General features: G+C 47.5%; 1 long non-coding RNA gene across 1 annotated transcript in view; it reads right to left on the bottom strand.

Moving 5' to 3' along the window:
• The window catches only part of LOC147090674 (uncharacterized), a 109,459-nt gene that overhangs the window by 25,310 nt on the left and 70,383 nt on the right, over nucleotides 1-13,766 (bottom strand). The window lies entirely within an intron of this gene.

A 13,766-nucleotide genomic window follows, 5' to 3' on the forward strand; every position in this document is an offset into this window, starting at 1 on the left:
CACTTCCAGGGCAGGTACAGCACGGGTTAGATACAGAGTAAAGCTCCCTCTACACTGTCCCATCAAACACTCCCAGGGCAGGTACAGCATGGGTTAGATACAGAGTAAAGCTCCCTCTACACTGTCCAATCAAAGACTCCCAGGTCAGAGACAGCACGAGTTAGATACAGAGTAAAGCTCCCTCTACATTGTCCCATCAAACACTTCCAGGGCAGGTACAGCATGGGTTAGATACAGAGTAAAGCTCCCTCTGCACTATCCCATCAAACACTTCCAGGGCAGGTACAGCACGGGTTAGATACAGAGTAAAGCTCTCTCTACACTGTCCCGTCAAACACTCCCAGGGCAGGTACAGCACGGGTTAGATACAGAGTAAAGCTCCCTCTACACTGTCCCATCAAAGGCAAATCCAGCATTTATTGCCCATCCCTAGTTGCCCTTAAGAAGGTGGTGGTGAGCCACCTTCTTGAACCGCTGCAGTCCGTGTGGTGAAGTTACTCCCACAGTTAGGTAGGGAGTTCCAGGATTTTGACCCAGCGACGATGAAGGATCGGCGATATACTTCTGAGTCAGGATGGTGTGTGACTTGGAGGGGAACTTGGAGGTGCTGGTGTTCCCATGTGTCTGCTGCCCTTGTCCTTCTAGATGGTAGAGGTCACGGGTTTGGGAGGTGCTGCCGAAGAAGCCTTGGTGAGTTGCTGCAGTGCATCTTGTAGATGGTTCAGACTGCAGCCACGGTGCGCCGGTGGTGGAGCGAGTGAATGTTTAAAGTGGTGGATGGGGTGCCAAGCAAGTAAGCTGCTTTGTCCTGGACAGTGTTGAGCTTCTTGAGTGTTGTTGGAGCTACACTCATCCAGGCAAGTGGAGAGTATTCCATCACACTCCTTACTTGTGCCTTGTAGATGGTGGAAATGCTTTGGGGAGTCAGGAGTCTTATGTTCATTAATAAATAGACATTCTTATTATGAACACAGCTAGCTTTTGCTAGTTACTTTATTGAGCACATGTGAACTAGGTACTGTATCTGTAGAGGCTTCCATCTTGACTGCTGCCTTGTGGGTGGCCTAGTGCCTCATGGGTAATGTAATGTAGTCTTAAACACATACAGCTGGGTAGTGTAGCCTTATACATACAGCTATACACAGCTCTATGGCTCCACCTAGTGTCCACTATAGAATGACATGTTATTGATCATTACATCCCTCTTTCTTTGAGGTTTAACAAAATCAATATCAATCAACTTTCAAGAAAACAATAAAGATAATATCAGTAACACTTTTGTTAGTGCTCTATAAACATAAACATTTTCAAAACAGTCAACACATTTTCAAAGCTTTACATTGTACTCAAAGATTAAGTCTATCAGGATTTTTTTACTTCACGTGTGGATCTTCTCAACACGGGTAAGTCTGATGTGTCTTCATGAGATTGTTCTGGCGGTGAATGACAAGATGCAGTTGCGGCATTGTCATCGATCTGCTCTTGTATAGATCGAGGTCTCCTTGCGATCTTTGCTTGGAGAGGGTTTCAGTGTTTCCTTCACTCTTCATGCCATAACTCTCAATGTAGTCAATGCACTCTCGAAAAACTGCTGGCAGCTGGATCCCATCATACAGCATAGTCCTCTCAGCAGCCTCGGCTAATGGAACACCAAAGATTGGCCTGAGGGAAGAAGGAGTATCCACCGGAACTGCTTCCTGCTCTGGTGCAGGCTTCTTCTTTTTCTTTTTCTCTTTCCACTGCTTAACAACATCTGCTGCGGTTATATCTTTGGACTATTTCTCCTTGTGTTTTTACTCTTTGTGCTTTTCTTCCTTTGGCTTCTCTTTGACCTTAAAGTCTTTTTCTTTCTTCTTGGAGAAACTAGGCTTTTTGAAGACATGGATACCCTTTGGCCTTTTCATCCTTGATGGGCTCTCTGCTTCATCACCTGAGTCATCTGGTCTGCTTATGGCACAGTTTATATGGTAGACTCTCTTGACCAGTTCTAAGTCCTCACAAGCTTTGTCACCTAGTATCGAATCAAGTCTTTCAGCCACAACAGAAAACATGAGATGATGCACTTTGTCTTTGACTGTCACTTTAAGTCTGCATACACCTAAGCTATCTATTTTCTGTCCATTATAGCTCTTCAGTAGTACTGACTTTTTCTGTATTTTGGGCTTTTCTTTCATATTTTTTATGTCACTCATACTGATTAAGTTTGCTTTTGCCCCAGTGTCCAGTTTCAATGTAACTAATGCTCCATTTATCTGCAGTGGGATCATCCATTTGTCCACTTTTACTGCATCGACTTTATGTTCAACATTGTCCATTTCTGAGGGCTGCACATTTTCTGTATCATTTTTGATATCGTCACATGACACCATTCCTACAAAAAATGTCTCACTTAAATCAGTGTCCTCAATTACATTAACTCGTTGCCCTTTCTTAGTTTGTACTTTTGAAAAGCATTGTTTGGCAAAGTGATTCTTTCCATTACATTTTTGCACATTTTTCCAAACGCTGGGCATTGTCTTAACTGGTGTTTGTAACCACAGCGTTTACAATTAAAAATGTCATCCTCCGATTGCTTTTCATTTCTGTTCTGCCCACGTTTCTTCCCCTTGTAGGACACAGCACTGACAGCAGCATTATCATTCATTACAATCGCATCATTATTGATTTCACTGAAAGTCTTTGCGTGCTTTCGAGCTAGCTCGCTGGCTTGGCATATTTTCACTGCATTTTCCAAATTTAGTTTGGTTTCTCTCAACAGACGTTCCCTGACTTTTTTATCACGAATACCAAACACAATCTGGTCACGAATCATGGATGATTTCAGCTCAGAGAAATTACACGTCTGTGCTTTCAGTTTCAGATCAGTTATAAAGATATCAAAAGTCTCATTTTGCTGCTGTGTCCTTGAACAGAACATGTATCTTTCATAGGTCTCATTCTTTTTGGGAAAACAATATGCATCAAATTTTTGTAGCACATCGTCTAATTTGTCTCTGTTCTCTGCTGGATTAAATACAAATGTATTAAATGCCTCTATCGCCTGTGGGCCTGCAACCGTGAGCAGCAATGCTATCTTCCTTGCGTCTGGCTTCGTACCGAATCCGATGGCTGCAATGTAGAGTTCGAATTGTTGTTTAAATGTCTGCCAATTGTAGTCGATTTTTTCTGTGAGTTTCAAACGCTCTGGTGGCTTCAAATTCTCCATGTCGCTTTTCACAATTTTCAGCAGATCTTCACCATCCTGGTACCATCTTATGTTCATTAATAAATAGACATTCTTATTATGAACACAGCTAGCTTTTGCTAGTTACTTTATTGAGCACATGTGGACTAGGTACTGTATCTGTAGAGGCTTCCATCTTGACTGCTGCCTTGTGGGTGGCCTAGTGCCTCATGGGTAATGTAGTCTTAAACACATACAGCTGGGTAGTGTAGTCTTATATACAGCTATACACAGCTCTACGGCTCCACCTAGTGTCCACTATAGAATGACATGTTATTGATCATTACAAGGAGGTGAGACACTCACCACAGAATACCTAGCCTCTGACCTGCTCCTGTTGCCACAGTATTTATGTGGCTGGTCCAGATGAGTTTCTGGTCAATGGTGACCCCCCAGGATGTTGATGGTGGGGGATTCGGCAATGGTAATGCCGTTGAATGTCAAGGAGCAGTGGTTAGACTCTCGCTTGGAGATAGTCATTGCCTGTCACTTATCAGCCCAAGTCTGAACGCCGTCCAGGTCTTGTTGCATGCGGGCATAGACGGCTTCATTAACTGAGATATTGTGAATGGCGCTGAACACTGTGCAGTCATTAGCGAACATCTCCATTTCTGACCTTATGTTGGAGGGAAGGCCAATGATGAAGCAGCTGAAGATGGTTGGATCTGGGACACTGCCCTGAGGAACTACTGCAGCGATGTCCTGGGGCTGTGATGATTGACCTTCAACCACCACAACCATCTTCCTTTGTGCTAGATATGACTCCAGTCAGTGGAGTGTTTCCCCCCGATTCCCATTGACTTCAGTTTTACTAGGGCTCCTTGATGCCAGACTCGGTCAAATGCTGCCTTGATGTCAAGGGCAGTCACTCTCACCTCACCTCTGGAATTCAGCTCCTTTGTCCATGTTTGGACCAAGGCTGTAATGAGGTCGGGTGCTGAGTGGTCTTGGCGGAACCCAAACTGGGTTTCAGTGAGCAGGTTATTGGTGAATAAGTGCCGCTTGATAGCACTGTTGATGACGCCTTCCATCACTTTGCTGATGATTGAGAGTAGACAGATGGGGCAGTAATTGGATTTGTCCTGCTTTTTGTGGACAGGACATACCTGGGCAGTTTTCCACATTGTCGGATAGATGCCAGTGTTGTAGCTGTACTGGAACAGCTTGGCTAGATGCGTGGCTAGTTCTGGAACACAAGTCTTTAGCACGATAGCCGGGATGTTGTCAGGGCCCACAGCCTTTGCTGTATCCAGTGCACTCAGCCGTTTCTTGATATCACGTGGAGTGAATGGAATTGGCTGAAGACTGGCTTCTGTGATGTTGGGGACCTCAGGAGTAGGCCGATATGTATCAGCCACTTGGCACTTCTGGCTGAAGATAGAAACATAGAAACAGAAACATAGAAGATAGGAGCAGGAGTAGGCCATTCGGCCCCTCGAGCCTGCTCCGCCATTCAATGCGATCATGGTTGATCATCCAAATTCAGTACCCTGTCCGTGCTTTCTCCCCATATCCCATGATCCCTTTAACCTTAAGAAATATATCCAACTCCTTCTTGAATATATTTAATGAATTGGCCTCTACTGCCTTCTGTGGTAGAGAATTCCACAGGTTCACCACTCTCTGGGTGAAGAAATTCCTCCTCGTCTCTGTCCTAAATGGCTTACCCCTTATCCTTAGACTGTGACCCCTGGTTCTGGACTCCCCCGCCACCGGGAACATCCTTCCTGCATCTAGTCTGTCTAGTCCTGTTAGAATTTTATAAGTTTCAATGAGATCCCCTCTCACTCTTCTAAACTCCAGCGAGTACAGGCCCAATCGACCCAATCTCTCCTCATACGTCATTCCTGCCATCCCAGGTATCAGCCTGGTGAATCTTCGCTGCACTCCTTCCATGGCAAGAACATCCTTCCTCAGATAAGGCGACCAAAACTGCACACAATACTCCAGATGTGGTCTCACCAAGGCCCTGTACAACTGCAGCAAGACATCCTTGTTCCTGTACTCAAACCCTCTCGCTACGAAGGCCACATACCATTTGCCTTCTTAACCGCCTGCTGCATCTGCATGCTTACTTTCAGCGACTGGTGCACAAGGATGCCCAGGTCTCGTTGCACTTCCCCTTCTCCCAATCTATTGCCATTCAGATAATAATCTGCCCTCCTGTTTTTGACACCAAAGTGTATAACCTCGCATTTATCCACGTTATATTGCATCTGCCATGCTTCTGCCCAATCACCCAACCTGTCCAAATCATACTGGAGTTTCTCGGTATCCTCCTCACAGCACACACGCCCACCCAGCTTTGTGTCATCTGCAAACTTGGAGATATTATATCTAGTTCCCTCATCCAGATCATTAATATATATTGTGAATAGCCGGGGTCCAAGGACCGATCCCTGCGGTACCCCACTAGTCACTGCCTGCCACTCGGAAAAAGACCCGTTTATTCCAACTCTTTGCTTTCTGTCTGCCAACCAGTTCTCTATCCAAGTCAATACCTTGCCACCAATCCCATGTGCCTTAATTTTACACGCTAATCTCTTATGCGAGACCTTATCGAAAGCCTTTTGAAAATCCAAATACACCACATCCACTGGTTCTCCCTTTTCTATTTTATCAGTTACATCCTCAAAAAATTCCAGTAGATTAGTCAAGCACGATTTACTTTTTGTAAATCCATGTTGACTTTGTCCGATCCGGTCACTTTTTTCCAATTGCTCTGCTATTACATCCTTTATAATGGACTCTAGCATTTTCCCCACTACCGATGTCAGGCTTACCGGTCTGTAATTCCCCGTTTTCTCTCTACCACCCTTTTTGAACAGTGGGGTAACATTAGCTACCCGCCAATCCATGGGTACTGTTCCAGAGTCTATCGAATTTTGGAAGATGACCAGCAATGCATCTACTATTTCTAGGGCCACTTCCTTAAGTACCCTAGGATGTAGATTATCAGGCACTGGAGATTTATCGGCCCTCAATCCCATCAATTTCCCTAACACCATTTCCCTACAAATACTGATTTCTATCAGTTCCTCCCTGTCATTAGTCCCGATGTTCCCTGACATCTTTGCGAGGTTATTTGTGTCCTCCTTTGTGAAGACAGAACCAAAATATGTATTTAATTGGTCAGCCATTTCTTTGTTCCCCATTATAAATTCCCCTGATTCTGACTGCAAGGGACCTACGCTTGACTTCACCAATCTTTTTCTCTTCACATATCTATAAAAGCTTTTACAGTCAGTTTTTATGTTCCCTGAAAGCTTACTCTCATACTCTATTTTCCCCCTCTTAATTAATTCCTTTTTCATCCTTTGTTGAATCCTAAACTGCTCCCAATCCTCAGGTTTACTGCTTTTTCTGGCCAATTTATATGTCCTCTCCTTGGATCTTATTTCCCTTGTTAGCCATGGTTGAGTCACCTTTTTAGTTTTATTTTTATGCCAAATTGGGATGAACAAATTCTGTAGTTCATCCATGCAATCTTTGAATGTTTGCCATTGCCCATCCACCGTCAACCCTTTGAGTGTCATTCCCCAATCAATCATACCCAACTCGCACCGCATACTATCGTAGTCCCCTTTATTTAAATTCATGATGCCAGTCTCTGAGTCAAATATTTCACTCTCCATCTTAATGAAGAATTCTATCATTTTATGATCGCTCTGACCCAAGGGGCTTCGCACAACAAGATTGCTAATTAATCCTTTCTCATTACATAATACCCAGTCTAAGATGGCCTGATCTCTAGTTGGTTCCTCGACATATTGGTCCAGGCAACCATCCCAGATACACTCCAGGAATTCCTCCTCCACAGTATTGTTACTAATTTGGTTTGCCCAATCTATATGTAGATTAAAGTCACCCATGATAACTGCTGTGCCCTTATTGCACACTTCTCTAATTTCCCATTTATTGCCAAACCCGACCTCCGCATTACTGTTTGGAGGTCTATATACCACTCCCACTAACGTTTTCTGCCCCTTGGTATTTTTCAGTTCTACCCATACAGATTCCACATCATCAGAGCTAATATCCTTCCTTTCAATTGTGTTAATCCCCTCTTTAACCAGCAATGCTACCCCACCTCCTTTTCCTTTTTGCCTATCTTTCCTGAATATTGAATACCCCGGGATATTGAGTTCCCAGCCTTGGTCACCCTGGAGCCATGTTTCCGTAATCCCAATCATACCATATTTGTTAACCTCTATTTGCGCAGCTAATTCATCCACCTTATTACGAATGCTCCTTGCATTAAGACACAAAGCCTTCAGGCTTGTTTTTTTAACGCTCTTAGATCTTTTAGAATTATTATTTACTGTGGCCATGTTTGATTTAAACCCTTGATTTCTCTGCCTGTCACTTTTGTTTTTCTCCTTCCTGTCTTTTGCTTTTATCCTTGTTTCCCTTTCCTCTGTCTCCCTGCTCAGGTTCCCAACCCCCTGCCATTTTAGTTTAAACCCTCCTCCAGAGCATAAGCAAACACTCCCCCTAGGACATCAGTCCCGGCCCTGCCTAGGTGCAAACCGTCCGTTTTGTACTGGTCCCACCTCCCCCAGAACCGGTTCCAATGTCCCAGAAATTTGAATCCCTCCCCCTTGCACCATTCCTCTAGCCATGTATTCATCTGAAATATCTTTCTATTTCTACTCTGACTAGCACGTGGCACTGGTAGCAATCCTGAGATTACTACCTTTGAGGTCCTATTTTTTAATTTACCTCCAAACTCCCTATATTCAGCTTTTAGGACCTCATCCCGGTTTTTACCTATATCGTTGGTACCTATATGCACCACGACAACTGGCTGTTCACCCTCCCCTTCCAAAAAGTTCTGCAGCCGCTCTGAGACATCCTTGACCCTTGCACCAGGGAGGCAACACTCCATCCTGGAGTCTCGTTTGCGGCCGCAGAAACGCCTATCTATTCCCCTTACAATAGAATCCCCTATCACTATAGCTCTCCCAGTCTTTTTCCTCCCGTCCTGTGCAGCAGAACCACCCCTGGTGCCAGGAAGTTGGCTGCTGTTGCCTTCCCCTGGTAAGCCATCCCCCCCATCAGTGTCCAAAGCAGTATATCTGTTTGAGAGGGGGATGGCCACAGGGGACCCCTGCACTACCTGCCTGCGCCTACTACTCTGCCTGTTGGTCACCCATTCCCTCTCTGGCTGTGCCACCTTTACCTGCGGTGTGACCAACTGATTAAACGTGCTATTCACAACGTCCTCAGAATCACGAATGGTCCAGTATGTATCCAATCGCTGCTCCAGCACCGCAATGCGGTCTGCCAATAGCTGCAGCTGGACACACTTCCTGCACACATGGTTGTCAGGGACACAGGAAGTGTCCCTGAGTTCCCACATAGCGCAGGAGGAGCATACCACGGCACCGGGCTGTCCTGCCATGACTTACCCTTTAATTAATTGCAATTAAATTAAACAAATGAATCCCACCAATTTCACTACAGTTAAATGATATATTTAAGGGCCCTGGTTTACAAACTGTCCCCGCTACACCACAGAGACCTTAAAAAGTATAAACCACAGAGTTAAAGTTTTAAAAAAGAGAGAAATACTCCCAACCAATCACTTACCTGCTTTGTGGTAACGTCACACCTCGATTACTTTTTACTTCTCTCCCTCCCTGAGATTGGAGATTGGAGATTAGTACGGCTACCCGCGCTCGGGCTTACCTTTTATACTGCCACCGCTTGGGTTCCCGCCGCTGCCACACTGAAGCTTACCCGCGCCTCGGGCTTACCTTTTATACTGCCGCCGCTCAGGTTCCCACCGCTGCCGCACTGTTGATAGTTGCAAACGCTTCAGCCTTGTCTTTTGCCGATCCTTCATCGTCGCTGGGTCAATATCCTGGAACACCCTCCCTAACAGCACTGTGGGAGTGCCTTTACCACACGGACTTCAGCGGTTCAAGAAGGCGGCGCACCACCACCTTCTCAAGGGCAATTAGGGATGGGCAATAAATGACGCCCAAATCCCATAAAAACAACTTTAAAAATACTCACGTGCTGGGCTCCACCATCATTGAGGATGGGGATATTCACGGAGTTGTTTAATGGTCCACCACCATCCACGACTGGATGTGGCAGGGCTTCAGAGCTTTGATCTGATCTGTTGATTGTGGGATCGCTCAGCCCCTTCTATATCATGCTGCTTCTGCTTTTTAGCATGCATGTAGTCCTGTGTTGCTGCTTCCCCAGGTTGGCACCTCATTTTTAGGTACACCTAGTGCTGCTCCTGGCATGCTCTTCTACACTCCTTATTGAACCAGGGTTGGTCTCCTGGCTTGATGGTAATGGTAGAGTGAGGGATATGCCGGGCCATGAGGTTACAGATTGTGGTGGAATACAATTCTGTTGCTGCTGATGGCCCACAGTGCCTCATGGATGCCCAGTTTTGAGCTGCTAGATCTGTTCTGAATCTATCCCATTTAGCATGGTGGTAGTGCCACACAACACGATGGAGGGTGTCCTCAGTGTGAAGACGGGACTTCGTCTCCACAATGACTGTGCGCTGGTTACTGCTACCAATACTGTCATGGACAGCTGCATCTACGATAGGTAGATGGGTGAGGACGAGGTCTTCTATGTTTAGGACTGAGATGAGGAGAAATTTCTTCACTCAGAGGGTGGTGAACCTATGGAATTCTCTACCACAGCAGGCTGTGGAGGCCAAGTCACTGAATATATCTTCTATGTTTCTATGTTTCTATGTAAGTAGGTTTTTCCCTCATGTTGGTTCTCTCACCACCTGTCGCAGACCCAGCTCAGTCAGTAGTGGTGCTACCGAGCCACTCTTGGTGATGGACATTGAAGTCCCCCACCCAGAGTACGTTCTGTGCCCTTGCTACTCGCAGTGCTTCTTCCAAGTGGTGTTCACAATGGAGGAGTACTGATTCACCAGCTGAGGGAGGGCGGTAGTTGGTAATCTGCAGGAGGTTTCCTTGCCCATGCTTGACATGAAGCCATGAGATATCATGCGGTCTAGAGTCAATGGTGAGGACTCCCTCCCGACTGTATACCATTGTGCCGCCACCCCTGGTGGGACAGGACATACCCAGGGATGGTGAAGGAGGAGTCTGGGACATTGGCTGAAAGGTATGATTCTGTGAGTATGACTGTGTCAGGCTGTTGCTTGACTAGTCTGTGGGACAGCTCTCCCAATTTTGGCACAAGTCCCCAGATGTTGGTGAGGAGGACTTTGCAGGGTCGACTGGGCTGGATGTGTCGTTGCCGTGTCCGTAGCCGGTGCCAGGTGGTCCATCCGGTTTCATTCTTATTATTATTGTGTTTTGTAGTGGTTTGTTACAACTGAGTGGCTTGCTAGGCCATTTCAGTCACATATAGGCCAGACCGGGTAAGGGCGACAGATTTCCTTCCCTAAAGGACATTAGTGAACCAGATGGGTTTTAATGACAATCCGATAGTTTCATGGCCACCATTGCTGATGCTAACTTTTTATTCCAAATTTATTTAATTAACTGAATTTAAATTCCCCAGCTGCCGTGGTGGGATTTGAACTCACGTCTCTTAGAAACATAGAAAAAAAAACATAGAAACATAGTTGCAGGAGTCGGCCATACGGCCCTTCGAGCCTGCTCCGCCATTCAATATGATCATGGCTGATCCTCTATCTCAATACCATATTCCGGCTCTCTCCCCATACCCCTTGATGCCTTTTGTGTCTAGAAATCTATCGATCTCCTTCTTAAATATATTCAGTGACTTGGCCTCCACAGCCTTCTGTGGTAGAGAATTCCACAGGTTCACCACCCTCTGAGAGAAGACATTTCTCCTCATCTCAGCCCTAAATGTCCTACCCCGTATCCTGAGTCTGTGACCCCTCGTTCTAGACCCCCCCAGCCAGGGGAAACATCCTCCCTGCATCCAGTCTGTCTAGCCCTGTCAGAATTTTATACATTTCAATGAGATCCCCTCTCATTCTTTTAAACACTAGTGAATACAGGCCTAGGACAGGATTTTTATTGGGCCGTTGAGGCGGGATTGGAGGTGTGTGGGGGGTTAAAATTGTGAAATTGCGAAACCCATCTCGCCCCCAACCCGCCTCCATGCCAGTTTCAAAGAAGGCGGATACCCGACCTGTGCTGGGAGCCGCCTCCCCGAGGCGGGAAGGGGATTAGTGCCAATTAACTGCCTGTTAACAGGTAGTTAACAGGCAGTTTTTAGCCTAATCCCTATTTTTATTCCTGAAGTGTGGGATTCCGGATAGCGCCAAACCACCACAAGTTAGTGAGACGGACCGTCGGGCTGAAGGGCTTGGAGGGGTCGAGATGTCCGGTGTTCAGGTGAGTGATGGGTGCATGAGTGCAGAGGTAAGTGTGTTTGGTGTGTGTAAAGTGTTTAAAGAAGTTTAATTACCTTTACTTACCTTTACAGCCTTCCTTCCTTCAGGTCTCGGGAGTCCCTCATCTCACCGGCACAGAAAGCAGAATGGCCACGAGCTGTCCAAAGTTGCAGCATTCAGCTTTCTGTTCCGGAGAGATCTCTAAATCAGCCTGAGAGGAAGGAATTAACTTGGAGTACAGATTGTCAGTGTTTGAAAGCTCTTGACAGATGAAATGTCAATCTGTGATGTCACCTGTTGCTGGGTGGCCCTTAATTGGCCTGCTGAGCCTGCTGGGCGGGCTCAACAAGGTCAATCAAGTGAAAATCGCGTGGGTTGGCCACAACTCGATGGAGGCGGGACTACAACCCCGAAAGTTGTAGTCCCGCCTCCTACACGCCTCCAGTATCAAAATCCAGTCCCGAGTCTCGTGGATCATTAGTCCAGGCCTCGGCGATTACGAGCGCCAGTGACAGTGCCACTATGCTACCGTTCCTGTAACAGATTAAAGCTCCCTCCACACTGTCCCAAACAATGGCCGGAATTTTTGGCAGGTAGGCGGGTCGGAGGCAATTCAAGGCGGGCGGGAAACATGGGAGGCCGGGTTTCCCACAGGCCCTGCTGACTTTACTGACAGGGCCTGATTTGAGTGTGAGGCCTCGAGTTCCCATCGGGCAGCCAGCCAGCTTCAGAGGCTGGCTCGCCGTGGGCGGATAGGCCTCAGTTAGGATCGTGGGCCCGGGATCATGGGAGAGGGGTTGGGATCACTGGGCTGGGCGGGTGGGGGAGGTCGAGGATCGCCAGGACGGGGTCTGGAATCGCGGTGGTGGGGGGGGGGTGTCGAGGATCACGGTGGGAGGGGGTTCGGTGAGCGAGGGTGGGATTAGGGTTAATGTTGGGGAGGGTAACGGGGATCACGCGACGGGTCGGAGGATAGGGTCCAGCCACCGGAGGATCTTGGCCAGCCTCATCGCCATCGTTGGGTGGGAGGAGGCCAGGGGGTGGGTGGAGGGGTTTGGAGGACTGGGAACATGATCGGAGGCCTCGTGAGGGGCTCTCTGATCGCGGGGGGTGGGTTAGGCAGGGACCCTAGATCCAGGAGGTCGCTATAAACCCACTTACCTCCTGGATGCAGCAGCCCCTGCCTCGGTTTAGCTGCCGGGTTTCCCGAATTGTGTGAAACCCGTGCCCAGGCAGCTAAATTCAAAATGGAGGGGGAAATAGAGGCTTCCTGTGGTGTATGTAACCGTTCCACCTTTAAGAGAACTATTTTAAGAGTTGCACTACTTTATCTTGGCTGCTGTATACTGTAATACCGGTGGTGATCACACCGGTATATAAGTGCTGTGTAATGATTTATTGGGCAGTTCCGCCCTGACCTTCGACTAGTAAAGACCTGTTAAAATTTACTCTTGTGGTCTGTGTAGTAATTCTCACTATAACACACAGACTTAACAGTGGCGACGAGTTCGATCTTACCCTGCGGCAGAGATACATCCAAGGCAGTTTAACGGGCGTCGAGAGGAGGCATCCGCCCTCATCATTCTGCTGAGAGAAGACTCGGGTCTACAGAGCAAAGGAAGAATTCTGACATGAAGCCTTCCATCAGCAACAGGCAGTGATCATCCCTTCTATCACGGTGGTGGGTAAGCCGATCAGCGACGAGCAGCAAGTCGGCCACGTTGGCTGTGAAGTAGGGGAGGGAAAAACGGAGGATATAAGGGCGGAGAACTCGACCACGGCCGGGGAAAAGAGCCGGACAGAAGTTGGGGCCAGAGGCGCTGAGACTGGGGCAGTGTAAGGCACGGGAGCCGCGGTGAATGCAAACGCAGCCGGTGTAAAAGACCGGGCTGCAAGCGGGCTGGGAGATGCAACAGCGTCGAGAGAGAGCTCGACCGCGACCGGGGAAAAAGGCCGGGCAGCTACCGAGGCCGCAAGGCGCAGCGACCGGGTCAGCGTAAGGCGCGGGAGAAAATAAAAAAAACCGAGGGGAACTCAGCCGCAGCCAGAGGAAAGGACCGGACTGCAAGAGGGGCTGGGAGGCACGATTTGAAAACCGCTGGGGAGGGCGAACGCAGCAATACGGCAATCACCATTACAGCCAGCGGGGGAGAAAGGCAAACGCGGGAAGTCGCCATTTTCATAGGCGGGGGAAGAAGACAAGCGCGGGAAACCGCCATTTTG

This window comes from Somniosus microcephalus, unplaced genomic scaffold (genome assembly GCF_052327205.1).
Source record: "Somniosus microcephalus isolate GS21.2 unplaced genomic scaffold, FLI_Smic_1.0 unresolved_chr4, whole genome shotgun sequence".
NCBI classification, from domain to species: Eukaryota; Metazoa; Chordata; class Chondrichthyes; order Squaliformes; family Somniosidae; genus Somniosus; species Somniosus microcephalus.